At 40.0% G+C, this 13,720-nt stretch overlaps 1 protein-coding gene across 2 annotated transcripts in view; it reads left to right on the top strand.

The window, feature by feature from the left end:
- The window catches only part of CNTNAP4 (contactin associated protein family member 4), a 277,745-nt gene that overhangs the window by 487 nt on the left and 263,538 nt on the right, over positions 1-13,720 (top strand). The gene's annotated exons all lie outside the window — the stretch shown is intronic.

The raw sequence follows: 13,720 nt of genomic DNA, 5'->3' as shown, positions 1-13,720 counted from the left end.
TTTTGTCTATGAGCCAGCCGATGTGGTCTTTGAATATTCATTAAGAAAGCTCAAGTTCTAGTGAAACATTACATTAGCATCTTAACCAGGGAATAAGTCTGAGAATGTCTTCATTTCCTCCCTTTTTAGGATTACCGAATTTTATTGGAATTATGTCTAACAGGAAAACAACTGGCAGACTTGACATTATGCTGCATTAGCTTAGATTCCTGAAGTTTGCAGTTTGGCAGGCTGGTAGCTGGCTGCATATTTCCGGCGTTGCCAGCGTACTGCAGAATCCAGGAGCAGATTCTGAGGTGGAGGCTTTCTATGAAGAATTGTTCCTTCCTCGGGCAGAGGAGAGACTGGAGTCCGAAGGGACTTTGTCCCTGCCTTTTGCTTAAGGGAAAGGCAGGCAGGTGATTTTCAGATGTATTTTTCCTTAGGGGTTGAATTTTTAACTTTGCAAATTTGTGATTGACTATTCTGATTCAGAGTTAATTGATTCAGTGAAGAGGTATGAAGACCTCGTGGGTCCTCTAGGTATCATCCAAAAAAAAAAATTTGTAGAACTTCTTTCATCCACTTCTTAATTGAAGTTTTCAAAGTTTTTATTTGGCTTAAAATTTCTAAATGGGAGAATGTTCCTCTCCTGGATGAATGGTAAAGAGCTCAGCAAATACAACTTTTTTTCTTTGAGGTTTTAAGGGAAAAGCTCATTTGCTTTTCAAGAAAGGGCTTTGAGGCGTGTTGAGGAATTTATTTTGTTGCTGTATCCACCAAGCTTGGGATCAGGGAACATGAATAAGCTCTGCCATGGTTCATCCTATCAGAACGTACACTGAAGGGCTCTGAGGTAGGAAAAGCAGTGTAAATGGCCTCACCGGCCGGGTCAGATGTCCCTTTCTGTTGCCCAGCTACTGTAATTTCATGCGAACTACTGAATTTGTGTTCAGTTTTAGGTATTTTTATATAATCACATATCTATACTGGTGTTTCAGATTCAATTTTCATTTGGCTAGAGGAATCCCATGAATCAACAAAATTTGCATATTTTCATCTAAGTTAGATCCTGGATTGCTGTAAACTTAGCCTTTGACATGCACTACAGACCTCATCCCCTCATCCGGTGTGTGTGTGCACACGCGCGTGCACACACACACACACACACACACAAAGTTTTGTAGAAAAAGCCTAAGTAATTCATTGTCCAGCTACTGAAGTTCAACAAAAAAGGAAGCACTAGAGGTCACTCTTACAATGTGAAGCGCATCTGGGGAAGCTTCTTTCCTAAAAGAAAAGCAGAGCTTAAGTCTGCCCTGAAACAATCCTGTCTTTCTGTTGCACGGACTGTATATGGAGTCACACTAGGTTAGCATGATTGATTGGTCTGTCAGTTGCTTTCATTTGTTTTCTTCAAGTTCCATAAGTGGCCAGATGAGCATGCCATAGTTTTCTTTTGTCATAGGTCTTCTTAGTAATGGAAAGATCAGCTGTTTGAAAAGATCCTGGAGGACCTGAAGATCCTTGGGTCCTAGTTGGCTTTTTCATTGGTACTTAAAATTGCAATCCTGGTCTTAGGTTCTTTCAGCCTTTGTTTGTTTGAAGAGTAGCTTAGTATGCTTAAGTGCATTGAATAAAATTGTAAAGAACTTGTAGGATCTTAAATAAATAAGACCATTTCAATATTATGGTTGGAGTTCTTGGGTACCTTTGAAGTTAAGAGATAATAGTTCTTAAGATGTTGAAAAGCAAGTAAGTGACTTCAGATAATTAAAGTTGCAATGACTAATTTCATGTTAGTCACTTTGTATGAGCTGTAGAAATACATAATAGAGAAACTCCTATCCCCAGATTTTAATGCATTCTTGACTATTTGAGTAAGGTCATTTTTTTTTTTGTACTTAAAGTGATCTTCTTATTATGAAATCATGGAACTTCACACACATTTTAACCTTTTTGGAATAACAGGCATATATGTCCAGTCAGCAAGTTTGGAATTTAGTGTATGGATGAGTGGGCATCAGCCAGCATATGCATTTTAAAAGTATTTTGATAATCCAAATAATCCTTCTAGGTGAGACTATATGAAAACTTGAATCAATCTTTAATGTATCAAGATTGAAGTTAGGGAGAACTGAGTACAAGTAAATGTACAAGTCTGTCACCCAAACAGAATATAGACTTTCTCCCTTATTTATAACCAGTTTGCCAGGAGCAAAGCTATCCATTGAGTCAGCCCAAGATTGTCCAAGACAAACTACTGGGAATGCATCTCTGGAATAGCCCTTTGTGTCCCAGATCATATATATGATTTTGCTAGTGGACTATTAATTAGCAAGGAAATGTCTCATTAGAAGGGTTCTGTGAAAATATTCTTGCATACTTGCTTACGTATATAAATAAGTCTATACCCCCAGATTCAGGCGCTTACACAGTTTACCTCTATTTATTCCTCATCTTTCTAACGATGAAATGTGGGGACTGAACCAATCCTTTGCCAACTAGTGCTCTCCTGGACATTTCAGAGGCAACAAAGCGTTCCCAGGTCGTCTTTGTTGTGGTTCAGATAAGTTTGTGCTGTCTTGTGGTGTCCCTTCCATGAAAGTTTAAGGTGAGAGCCTCCTTGGAGAGCTTGCTCTTTGGAACGGGGCCCAGATGGCTGTCTTCTATTTTTTCACTTGCTACTAAGAAACATGCACCAAGAAGAGAGACACCTTACTTTATCATCGTCCCCGAGAAGTTGTCATTTCTTTCTGAACATTAGACATGATAGGAGAAGGGCTTCACCGAACCACAAGAAAGAGCAGGTTTAGGTAGGAGAGCAAGTCAAGGTTTTTGCTTTCATTTTTGTTCTCACAGATATGTGAAGAGATCTCTGATCTCAGACACCCTGTGTCCATTCTGAGAAGATTTAATGTCTTCCACTCAGATATTTTTTAAATTTTATTTTAATGTTGTTGTTTTGGGATCACACTGGGTGGTGCTCAGGAATCCCTCCTGGAGGGTTTGGGGGACCATAAAGAGCTCCGGAAAGCGAACCTGGGTCAGTCTGGGGCAGACAGACAACTTAACTGCTGGACTACCCCACTAGGGGGGTGCTCCCCCCACCATGTACCATATGAATGACTTAATTAGGAGTCAGTTTCTATGTTCTTTCTTTTCTCTCACTGAAATAAAGACTATCTTCCTGGAAAGAAGCAAGAAATCAGGAGCACCATTAGTTGAGTAGGTAATCACTGGCGGACTTTGGTTGGCCCTCTGACAGCTCATCAAAATGTTTAAACTCAACCATCATAGCTCTTTTTCTTTTTTATTTGACTTTCTATTGAACCACAGTGAGATAGACCCTTACAAAGCTGTTCATGATTGGATTTCAGTCATACAGTGTTCCAACGCCCATCCCTCCACTAGTGTATGTTTCCCAGCACCAGTGTCTCCAGGTTCCCTGCCAACCTTTGTAATTCTTAATCGAAACTTTCATCTTTCTCCCTCAGATTTCTTTTCATAGCAAAAAAATAACAACTGCAACAGCAAAGTAACAAAAATTATAATTATATTGATGCTGTATGTCAGTTGGTGAGTTTGTATATGGAGGCAAATATGCATTCTGTCACACTTCCCTAAGAGTAATACTGGTTGGTTTCATCAGTTTGGTGCATTCATGCTCTTCCTGGGTAGATAGATGCATCCTAGATTATTTCTTTGTGGGTGGGCTTCAGCCATGTGGATAACAGCTCATTGCTAATTTGAGGGTCAAATATTTGGCTTACACCTGATGGCTACTGCTTACGCCAGGTCATTTAGACACTTTAATGTCTTCTTGGGTTGGTTTTGCAATTGGTATCCTATATAAACAGCTCCTTCCTAGGAGTCAGTCCCTAGGCCAAGATAGAGTTGATTTGTCCCACAGTGAAAGCTTATTAATGAAATTGCATTCCATCCCTTGTAAGATAACATAATGTTTTGCTCAGAGATTGGTAAATTATGGCCCCTCAACCAAATCTGACTTGCCGCCTATTCTTACTTGTGAGTAAGAAAGGTATTTGTGTTTTTAAATATTTAAAAATAAACAAAAGAAGATTATTTGTGGCCCAAAATAATTATGTGAAACTCATAATTCAGCCACCCATTTTTCTCATTCGTATACCTGTATAACAATTTTATGCTCTATTATTATTAAAATTATGATTTAAAAATATTCAATTTAATTAAAAAATTCAGTTCCCTCTTGTCACATAAGAACCTATCTAATATATTATTTACTATTTGATACTTTATAGAAAAACTCTATCGACTCCTGATTTAAGTAATATGCATTATAAATACATCCAAGAAACAGAAAGTATAAAAATGATGCCTTTGTTACAAAACTTAGTCTGAATTCCTTGGCAAATACCTACTTGTGTTGCGGTACTGAAGATACTACTGTTAATGCCAGGAACTTTAACAGAAGAAAACTTTAGTTAGTATTTCTTCATTTGTTCCTTCTTAGAGACTTGATTATTCAGAGGTCTTGATTTCAAAGGGTGTGAATTATTTGTAACTATCTGTGAAGTTTCAGCATTTGGGGGTTAAGTGGGTCCTATCTTCTCAAGTAATCTGATTAGTATAAAAAGTTCAATAAAGAATAGATCATTAGATACTTTTCATAAAAGTGCATTTGTTGTTTTATATTTTCTATACTTTTAATAAAAGTGCATTTGTTGTTTTGTATTTTCCATGAGTGTAAAGCCTTTTCCTCCCTCTGAACTTGCATTTGCCAACGCTGATTGAGGTGGAGAGCCTTGAGACACAGCTGTTGCCCTTTTCACTAAGGACCCTAACAGTGGAGCCATAATGCTCGGAAATGGTGAAACTTTCTAGAATAAACCGAAAATAGATTTCCGTTTAAGCTCTGTCTCCTGAGACTTCATAGCAGTTAAGCAGGTGCCTTTCACCTACTCATGCCAACACAATTATTTTTTATGTAAATACCGTGTCCATTTGGAATTGTATTTACTTTTCACTTCCAAGAGTGAAAATGATTGGCTTCATCTTATTTACATTACATTGTTAAATGCAGGGTTGTATTTCTTAAGTCAAAAATTTAATAGGGTATACTATTTCAGAAAATCCCTTTTAATTCGAATTACATTGTAACTCTTTTTTTTTAGTCTCTGCGTTAATTTATTTTTCATCCCACTGTTTTTCATGGTTCAGCTCTTCTGAAGCTTTCTATCTTAAGCAAAGAAACAATTTGCCCATCAAAGACAATCTAGAACAGTTAGTTTCTTGAACTTGGTGAAGTGAGGCTGGCTCTGGTATCAACAGGAATTGCCACAGGGCTCATGGTAAGGACTACGTGGCTCTGATATATTGCTTTTTTGTTTGTTTTTTGTGCCACACCTGGCGATGCTCAGTGGTTACTCCCGCCTATGCTCAGAAATTACTCCTGATGGTGCTCTGGGGACCATATGGGATGCTGGGGTGCATGACAAATGCCCTAACTGCTCTACTATCGCTCAGACCCCTCTGATATAAATATTTTTAACAATAGAATACCAGTCTTACATGACATACCTATTTTTCTCAGTTTGATTCTGTACTTAAAATTGAAAGCACCGACCACAATCAATGCTTGATCTTTGTATTGTCAAGTTAAGAATTAGATTAACTAAGAAATTGTAACTAACCTAAAAAACAGAAACAACAATAACAACAAAAACCCTGAAAATTATTTCCTACCTTCTCTGTAGGGACCTGGCTCCTGAAAATTTACTGAGCATTGTAGCTAAATACTTGGATACGCACTCATAGGTTGGAGTCTAACTATTTCTACTGAAATATTAAAGGAAGACTTAGATTTTTCAGTGACCTAGTATTTCTGTTATTGCTTAGCTTAATTTTTTCCTTCTAATTGATTCAGAATTGTTGGTCTCTGTAAGTTCACTGCTTACCTAGAATCAATGCATTCCCCCTACCCCCCGCCTCTTCACCCCCCAGTTAACATTGTCTGATCCAAAGGGCAGACCCGTCCTAGAACATGTCCTTGAAATAGGATCGGTTTCATTATAACCATATTCAGGAGGTGAAATGAACTGTATTATTTTGGTGGGAGAGTTGAATTCTTACAGAACATATGGATAATTGTTTGAAGGGATATTTCCATGATAGATATTTAGAAATAGTCTTTAATGAGCAGATCTTTAAAAATAGGTCTTGGGTTGTGGCATCACAGACTAAGGTCAGCTTGATTTTGATTAATTTAAAATTTAAAAATAGAAATGTCTATTTTTTTCTATCACACATGGAAAGAAATGCCCCAAGCTGACTGCCGACAAAAGTTTTGCTCAGGGAGATCCTGTGTCTTTCATGGAAAGTCCTCATTAGAGGAAGAATGAACTCATCAAAAAGCCCCTATAAATTGAATATACAGAAGTGAAATAATTTGCTCTGAGGATTACTACTGTAATTCAAAGTCTTTGAGGTTAATTTTTTTTTTTTAGGATTTAAAAGTTCTTGAGGAATTCTTGAGTTTACCCATAACCTAAATGAGAATAAATTGCACTTCTGCATGGCATAGATGTTACTGACTATGATTAATTTTATTTTTATTAATTTACTTCTGTTGATTCAAATTCTGTGGTTTTCAATACTACTAATAATGCTTTCTAATGGTTTCTCATGCACACAGTTACAAAACCACACCCATCACCCGGGTCCCCACTTCCCTCTCCCTACCACTCCTCCCTCTCAGCCCCCCAATCTCCTCCCCACCCCCTACCCAATTGTAGGGATCTCTTTGTTCTCCCATTGATGTTGCCTTAAGCCATTTGTTGCTACCCGTTGTGTATCTTTAAGTCTCACATATGAGAGACATCATCCTGCATCTATCCTTTTCCTTCAGACTAACTTCACTGTACATGTTAGTCCTCCCCTGCCAGCCATATTTTGCTTACTCTAAGGCAGTAACATTGATGCCTGAGGCATGAAAGCTCTGCAGTGAGCTTTAGTTTAGTTCTAGTTTAGCTTTTAGTTTAGCTTTAGTTTTAGTTCTAGGTTTTAGTTCTAGGACTGCAGTTGCTGGCTGGTGCGTCCCTTGGGTGGGCATGCTGGTCTGCTCAGGGGGCTAGTTATTTCTTTGACTTTCCAGATCTGATCTTCCTTGATTTTTTTTTTTCTTTTTGGGTCACACTCAAATGCACATGGGTTATTCCTGGCTTTGCACTCCTGGCGGTGCTCAGGGGACCATATGGGATGCTGGGAATCGAACCTGGGTGGACCGCGTGCAAGGTAAATGCCCTACCTGCTGTACTATCACTCCAGCCCCCTTTTCTTGCTTTCAATTTGTAATTTTAAAATCTCCATAGCACCATGGCTGCAGAACCTGGTGGTAAACACCACGTGTGATCTACTTTACAGGGAAAGGCATGTCCCCGGCCTCCGCTTCACTTTTAGAGTCTGGGAGATGTTGAGCTTGTCAGAATGTCTTTTGCTAAGCTGTTCCATGCGTGTTACCTGATACTCCGTGTTATGTAATGACAAGGACTGTTCGGGCAATATCTACCACAGACTTTTATCGGTGCTCCAGTTCTCCATTGAAACTTGGTGTTTGGAAGCAGAAAAGTGTATGCTTGGGATTCTTTTTTCCTCCCAGTGAATTTTTGTTATGGTTCATGGAAAAGTGGTACTCTGGCAATAAAATCGGAGAAATAGCATAACAGGAGGTAAAAATGAGCCTGTTTATGTTACAGTTAATGAGTCATTCCAATGTAATAATTGGAAAAGTGAGTGAAGCCTGAAAACATTTGACATTTTAAGTAGTTTAAAATTAGTAACTATAAAATTTTTTAATGCTGTAAGTATTTAATAGAGCAGTGATGAAATTTACCTCTAAGGTTTCTAAATCACAAAGGAAAAAAAATGTATGATATGTATCAGTTGCCCTGTAGCTCTAATTACTTTTTTTTTATTAAGTACCTCTCATTACTTGGCAGTGCTATAGAATAAGATATTAGGTGCTGCTAAATCATAGGAGACATATTTGTTTCTGTAACCATTTCCCCCCCACTGGCAATTATGGTACTTACAAGGAGGGTCATAGGTTGATATTAGTTTAGAAAGAGCATGTAAATATATAAATTCACCCACTGTCCTGAGGTACATTTATTGTATAGTTTTTAGACAACCCACGATCTTTAATTTTATTCCACGACTTACTCTGCAGTGATCATCTAAAGAGAAATTTTTTAATATCCTTTGAGTAAGAGTGCTGATAAACTCTCCTGGAAATGAGTCAGAAAAAGCCGTGGTGTTGGTAGATCGCTGGGTGACAGCGAGTAGACATTTGAACCCTGTGGCCAACTATTTATTGAAATTTTCTTTTCAAGTCAGGACTAATGTAGAGATGATTCATAAATTTGGAGAAAGTTAAATTACTTTCTGGGCTTTGAACTGAAACATTGAATGTGTATTTAGATCTTTAAGATACATCTTTAGTTTTCAAAAATATTAATGTACTTATTAAAAAATATGTTGGGATAACCAAAGAGAAGAAAGGAAATAAATGGCCTGTTTTTGGAAGGGGGGGTGTGACCCTGGAGCAGTGCTCATGACACCTGGGATGACACCTGGGAATCCCTTATAACAATACTTGGGGGACATTTGGTACTGGGAATTGAACCTGGTTGGCCATACACCTTAACTGCTATTCCATAATTTTTTCTTTTTTTTTTTTTTGCTGCCACATCTAGCAGTGCTCAGGGGTTACTCCTGGCTCTGCACTCAGGAATCACTCCTAGCATGTTCAGGGAACCATATGGGATGCTGGGGATGGAACCCAGGTTGGCATGTGCAAGCCAAATGACATCCCCACTAGACTATCGCTCAAGACTCTGTACCAGATGTTTTCAAGGGAGTTGCTAAGTCGATTTATGTTTTGAGACAGTGTGTATATGCATGTTCAGATGCCGTATGTGCAGGAATTGAAAAATGTTTCTCTTCTAGGTGACGTTGTAAATGAAATTTCATTAAGTTCTAGAATTAGTTCCTGGTATGGTTTTGCAGTTTTAGTTTCAGAGCCACACCCAGTGTTTTTTTTTTTTTATTTTATTGAAATCACTGTGAGATAGTACAAGCTTTCATGTTTGGGTTACGGCCACACCCAGTGTTGCTGAGGGAGCCATAAGCTGTGCCTGGAATCCAGCCAGGGTCCGCCAAAGTGGCCGCATGCAGGAAACCGCCTTCGCTCCCACACTGCCTCTCCATTCGGCCCGGTACGGTTTTAAAACAGATTGTGGGCCGGCAAGTAGTAAGACTCTTCTTGGATCCACTTTAAACGCACACCAGAGGATGAGTATTGCTTTGTAATTCCCAGCGCTCTCCTTTTGAGGAAAGGCCAAGTCCTAAGCTTAACTCAGGTTCCACATCCTTTGTCTTTCTGAACTCGGCAAAGGGGACAGCAAAGAGCTGGAGAGAGTTTGACTCTAAAACCTCTGGAGTCTGAACTGGAGTGATAGTATAGTGGATAGGGCACTTGCCTCTTATTCAGCTGACCTGGGTTCGATCCCTGCCATCCCCAAGGTCCCCCAAGCTCCACCAGGAGTGATCCCTGACTTCAGAGCCAGGAGGACACCCTGAGCACTGCCAGATGTGGCCCCCAAACCCAAAATATTTAGAAATCTAAAGAAAAAAAATCAAATCATTGAAATCTTAATTTAACTCTTGAAGTCAAGGTAATCAAGTGATACTGCCCAAAGATTATAGACACGACATTGAACACTTTTCACATGAGTCACTTTTGTCTCTCCATTTTGGCTGATTTTAAACAAAAAAGGAGCCATTGCCAAGCTTGAAACTTCCATGAATACTTAGCGATTGTCACGATTAAGGATTTATAATTCATATTTACATTTGCCATGTTTTAGATGCTTAGGACTTAATTAAAAGAACATTGCTAAAATAGAAGCAATTCTGTCGAAAGCGGTGGTGAGGGAATTCCGTGCCAGGCTATAAAGCTGCTCAATTAGGCTCTTTTTTTTGTTGTTGTTGTTGTTCTGTGGTGCCTGTGATCTCTGTGCTTATTTGAACTATTGTACTTTAGCACAGAGTCTATATTATGATCCTTTTACGAAAACTCCATGGGCCTGGAAAATGTCAGCACAGCTTCTGAAGTATCATCAGACACGTAACTTTCCTGAAACAGACAAAAAAGAGAGATTCTTCCGTAAAGGGAAAAGGTTATGTTGAAGAGAGCAAAGAAGAAACACAGAAGGAAGCATTTGTGTTTTGAAAACTCACCATTCTAAGGATTGTATCACAAAATGGAACACCACACAACCGTCACTTTACATCTAAATATCTACTAGAGAAATGGGTAAAAGGAAGGCTAATAAAACATGACGGACCATTTTAGGTGCTGTGAACTGAGTTATGATTTCAGTAATTCCTTATGCCTGATCTATAAATGAGCCATTTCCTGGTGTGGCCTTGTAAAAGGACCACAGTCATTTCTTGAAAGCACGGCTGTGCACTTGTATACGGAGAGTTTCTTTCTCTCTCTATACGTATAATTGCAACGTGAAATGGATTAGCTTGAAAAGGGTGTGTACAGTATCATTAATCACTGAAACATTCTCTGGAGAAGAAGCCAGCAGTTCTCTGTTTTTCTGAGTTAGCAAAATCGAGCCTCCCGCGATAATTTTCCTCTTTCATTTTCCTGGATGTGAGGATGATCTGGCGGTGGCATCTGTCGTCGTAGTGATTGCCAGGGTTGATTTGGCTGATACGGCTGGGGAAGCAGCTGTCCCCTTCCTCCCTCGCTCCTTCCTGAGACTTCTCTCCTTCTAGCCCACAGCGCACAATGGTTTACAATACTACACAGATTACGGTATTCTTTAGTTAAGTCTACCGTTATACCTTGATAGATTAAATCCGTCTTAAGTGTTTTTTCAACCCCCTTTTTAGAAACAGTTGAATCATTGTGAGATGCACTGCACACTGTTCAAAGTTGTTAATGATTGAGTTCCAGTCATACAGTGTTCCATCACCCAACCAGTGCACATTTCCCATCACTAATGTCCCCAGTCTTCCCCCACCTCCTCCCCCCAGCCTGCCTCTATGGTGGGCACTCTCTGTCTCTGTCTCTGCCTTTGTCTCTGTCTCTGTCTCCCTCTCTCTCTCTCTTTCCTTTTGGACATTATGGTTTGCAATACTGGTACTAAAAGATTATTATTATTATTATTATTATTTTGCTTTTTGGGTCACACCTGGTGATGCACAGGGGTTACTCCTGGCTTTGCACTCAGGAATTACTGAGGACCATATGAGATGCTGTGAATCGAACCTGGTTGGCCGCATGCCAGGCAAAGACCCTACCCGCTGTGCTATCGCTGCAGTCCCTGAAAGGTTATTTGTCCCTTTACCTACTCTCAGCATTCAGTTCCTGTCCAGAGTGATCATTTCCAACTATCATTATCATGGCGGGCCCTTCTCTCTCCTAGCTGCCTTCCCTCCACCACCACTTGTGGCAAGTTTCTGCCCATGGAAAGTTCTACCTAACCCTTGTTTCTACTGTCCTTGGGTAAAAAGAAAGCAAGTCTTGGTAGCAGCTGTATTTTGTTGTTAGTTGTTTTATTTTTTAAGTTCAGAATTATTCGCATAATGAAGTAGCTTCCCAGCCCGGCTTGCTGATCTGTCCACTTCTGTCTACCTTCACTGCATTATCTCCCTCAGCATCCTGCCTCCCAGGCCTGCCTTCAGTCTCTGACTTTTCCGCCCATGCTTTCCTTTGCCTCATCGCCCTCAGTCCTGCCCTCCAAACCCTCCTGGAACACCTCTTAGAGCAAGCTCACCTCCTTTCCTACCGCATCTTACCATGTCGCACCAACTGGCATGACCCCAGCTTACCTGGGCAACACACATCCATTCTTTCAGAGATCCCATAGTAGCTGAGTATGGCCCTATTCCTGATTTGGTTACAGAGGAAATGGAATTTTCCTGGGAGACTGAGGAACATTTGGAGGGCCTTCTGACAGTGGGGTGGAACTTTGGTAAGGGGAGATTATGGAGATAATATTGCAAACTCTAAAAAATTACAAAGGCTTGCGCGTGCGGGAGGGGTTGATGATGTATGTGTTGTGTTCTGTTGTTGTTTGTGGGCTCTGGAGGGGCAACGGTCTCTCTCTCTCTCTCTCTCTCTCTCTCTCTCTCTCTCTCTGTTCGGTGCTCTTGAGCCGCTGTGTATGGACCGGATCGGGATGGCTCCTCCTTGTGCTCTGCTTCTGTGTGCCGCTGTGCTCTCTTCTGTCTGACTATCTCTGTCTCTGTCTCTGTCTCTGTAGTCTCTCCTTTGGTCTCTTCCAACGTCTCTCTGTCTCTGCTTCTGTGTCTTCTCTGCTGCTTCTGTCTTGCCTCTGTCTTTTTCATCTTCCTCTGCCCCTTTCTGTCTTCATTTATATAGCAATCACATAGGGTGGTAACACAAAGCTGGGTTGAACATTAACAAATCAACAAAGAGGTGTAAGACCATTTCTCCAGGAGGTTAACAAAATCTCATCTAAGGAGATTACTTTAGATCACTAGGAGATCTGCTCAAGGGTGGGATCCAAACAAGGGTGTGTCGCTTTCTTAGCTCGTAAATCCACTTAAATAGTTACAGTAAATTTACTTCTAATATTTCTAGCAATGTCATTCTGTATGAGCACAGTAAGAGATATATCAGACTTAAAGTTTGGTTCTTCCTGAGGACATCTCACTATATATTCCAGATCACAGTCCTAAGGCCGGGTTAGTCTTCCTAACCCCAGCAGGGTCCTAGTCTCGTCATCACTTTTGGATAATGACAGCATTTATCTATGACCATGTTCTCAACTTGTAGTTGAGTATTGTGGTGCTTTGGCCTGGTCCATTTTGATGCCAGGGTAGCTCACAGCTTGCCCTGGGTCCATTCTGTCTCTTGTCAGGACCCTGCTTTTGTGGTGCTAGGAACTACGGGCAACTGAGTTGAGAAAACAGATGCCCAGGAGTAAATATTATTGGAGTCTATCTGCTCCCAAGTTACAAAGCATAATATTAACTGTCTTTCTGTGTCCATACAGAAAGGATATTGCTCTAAAGTAAACTAAGTTCCCTGCAGCAAGGTTGAAAGGACAAACCCAATGTTATTCTACAGTACACCACACCCAAATCAATGCAAAACTGAAGTGGTGATTGAGTTATTTTGGAGTGACTCAGCTGCCCTGGATGCTGGAGATAAAGATACTATTGAACAGGATTTTTTTTTTGGGGGGTCACACCCTGTGATGCACAGGGGTTACTCCTGGCTTTGCACTTAGGAATTACTCCTAGTGGTGCCCAGAAGACCATGCTGGGAATCGAACACGGGTTGGCCATGTGCAAGGCAAATGCTATCGCTCCAACTCCTGAACAAGATTTTTAAAAAGTCTTTGTTAACAAACTATGAAAATTTTTTGTCCCCATAATTTCTGTGTCTCCATGATTTAACACAGCATCTGGAATAAATAAGATATTCAATAAATATGGAAAGAACAGATACAGAAGATGCAATTATTATTATTTTTTTCAGTAGAAAGCAAGGAAAGAAGAACAGAATTAAATGGAATGAATGGGACCATTGTGTGCTATTTTAATGATAAAACAGTTATTCTTATTTATAAGACCATTTCATCATGCTACTTTTGGAAAAGCCCTGCTTTTTTAAAAAATAAAAACTCTATTAACCTTCCCAAACGGCCGGCTA

This window comes from Sorex araneus, chromosome 8 (assembly GCF_027595985.1).
Source record: "Sorex araneus isolate mSorAra2 chromosome 8, mSorAra2.pri, whole genome shotgun sequence".
Classification (NCBI taxonomy): domain Eukaryota; kingdom Metazoa; phylum Chordata; class Mammalia; order Eulipotyphla; family Soricidae; genus Sorex; species Sorex araneus.
The sequence above is the reverse complement of the archived record's forward strand: the minus strand, read 5'-3'. Positions and strand labels throughout refer to the sequence as shown.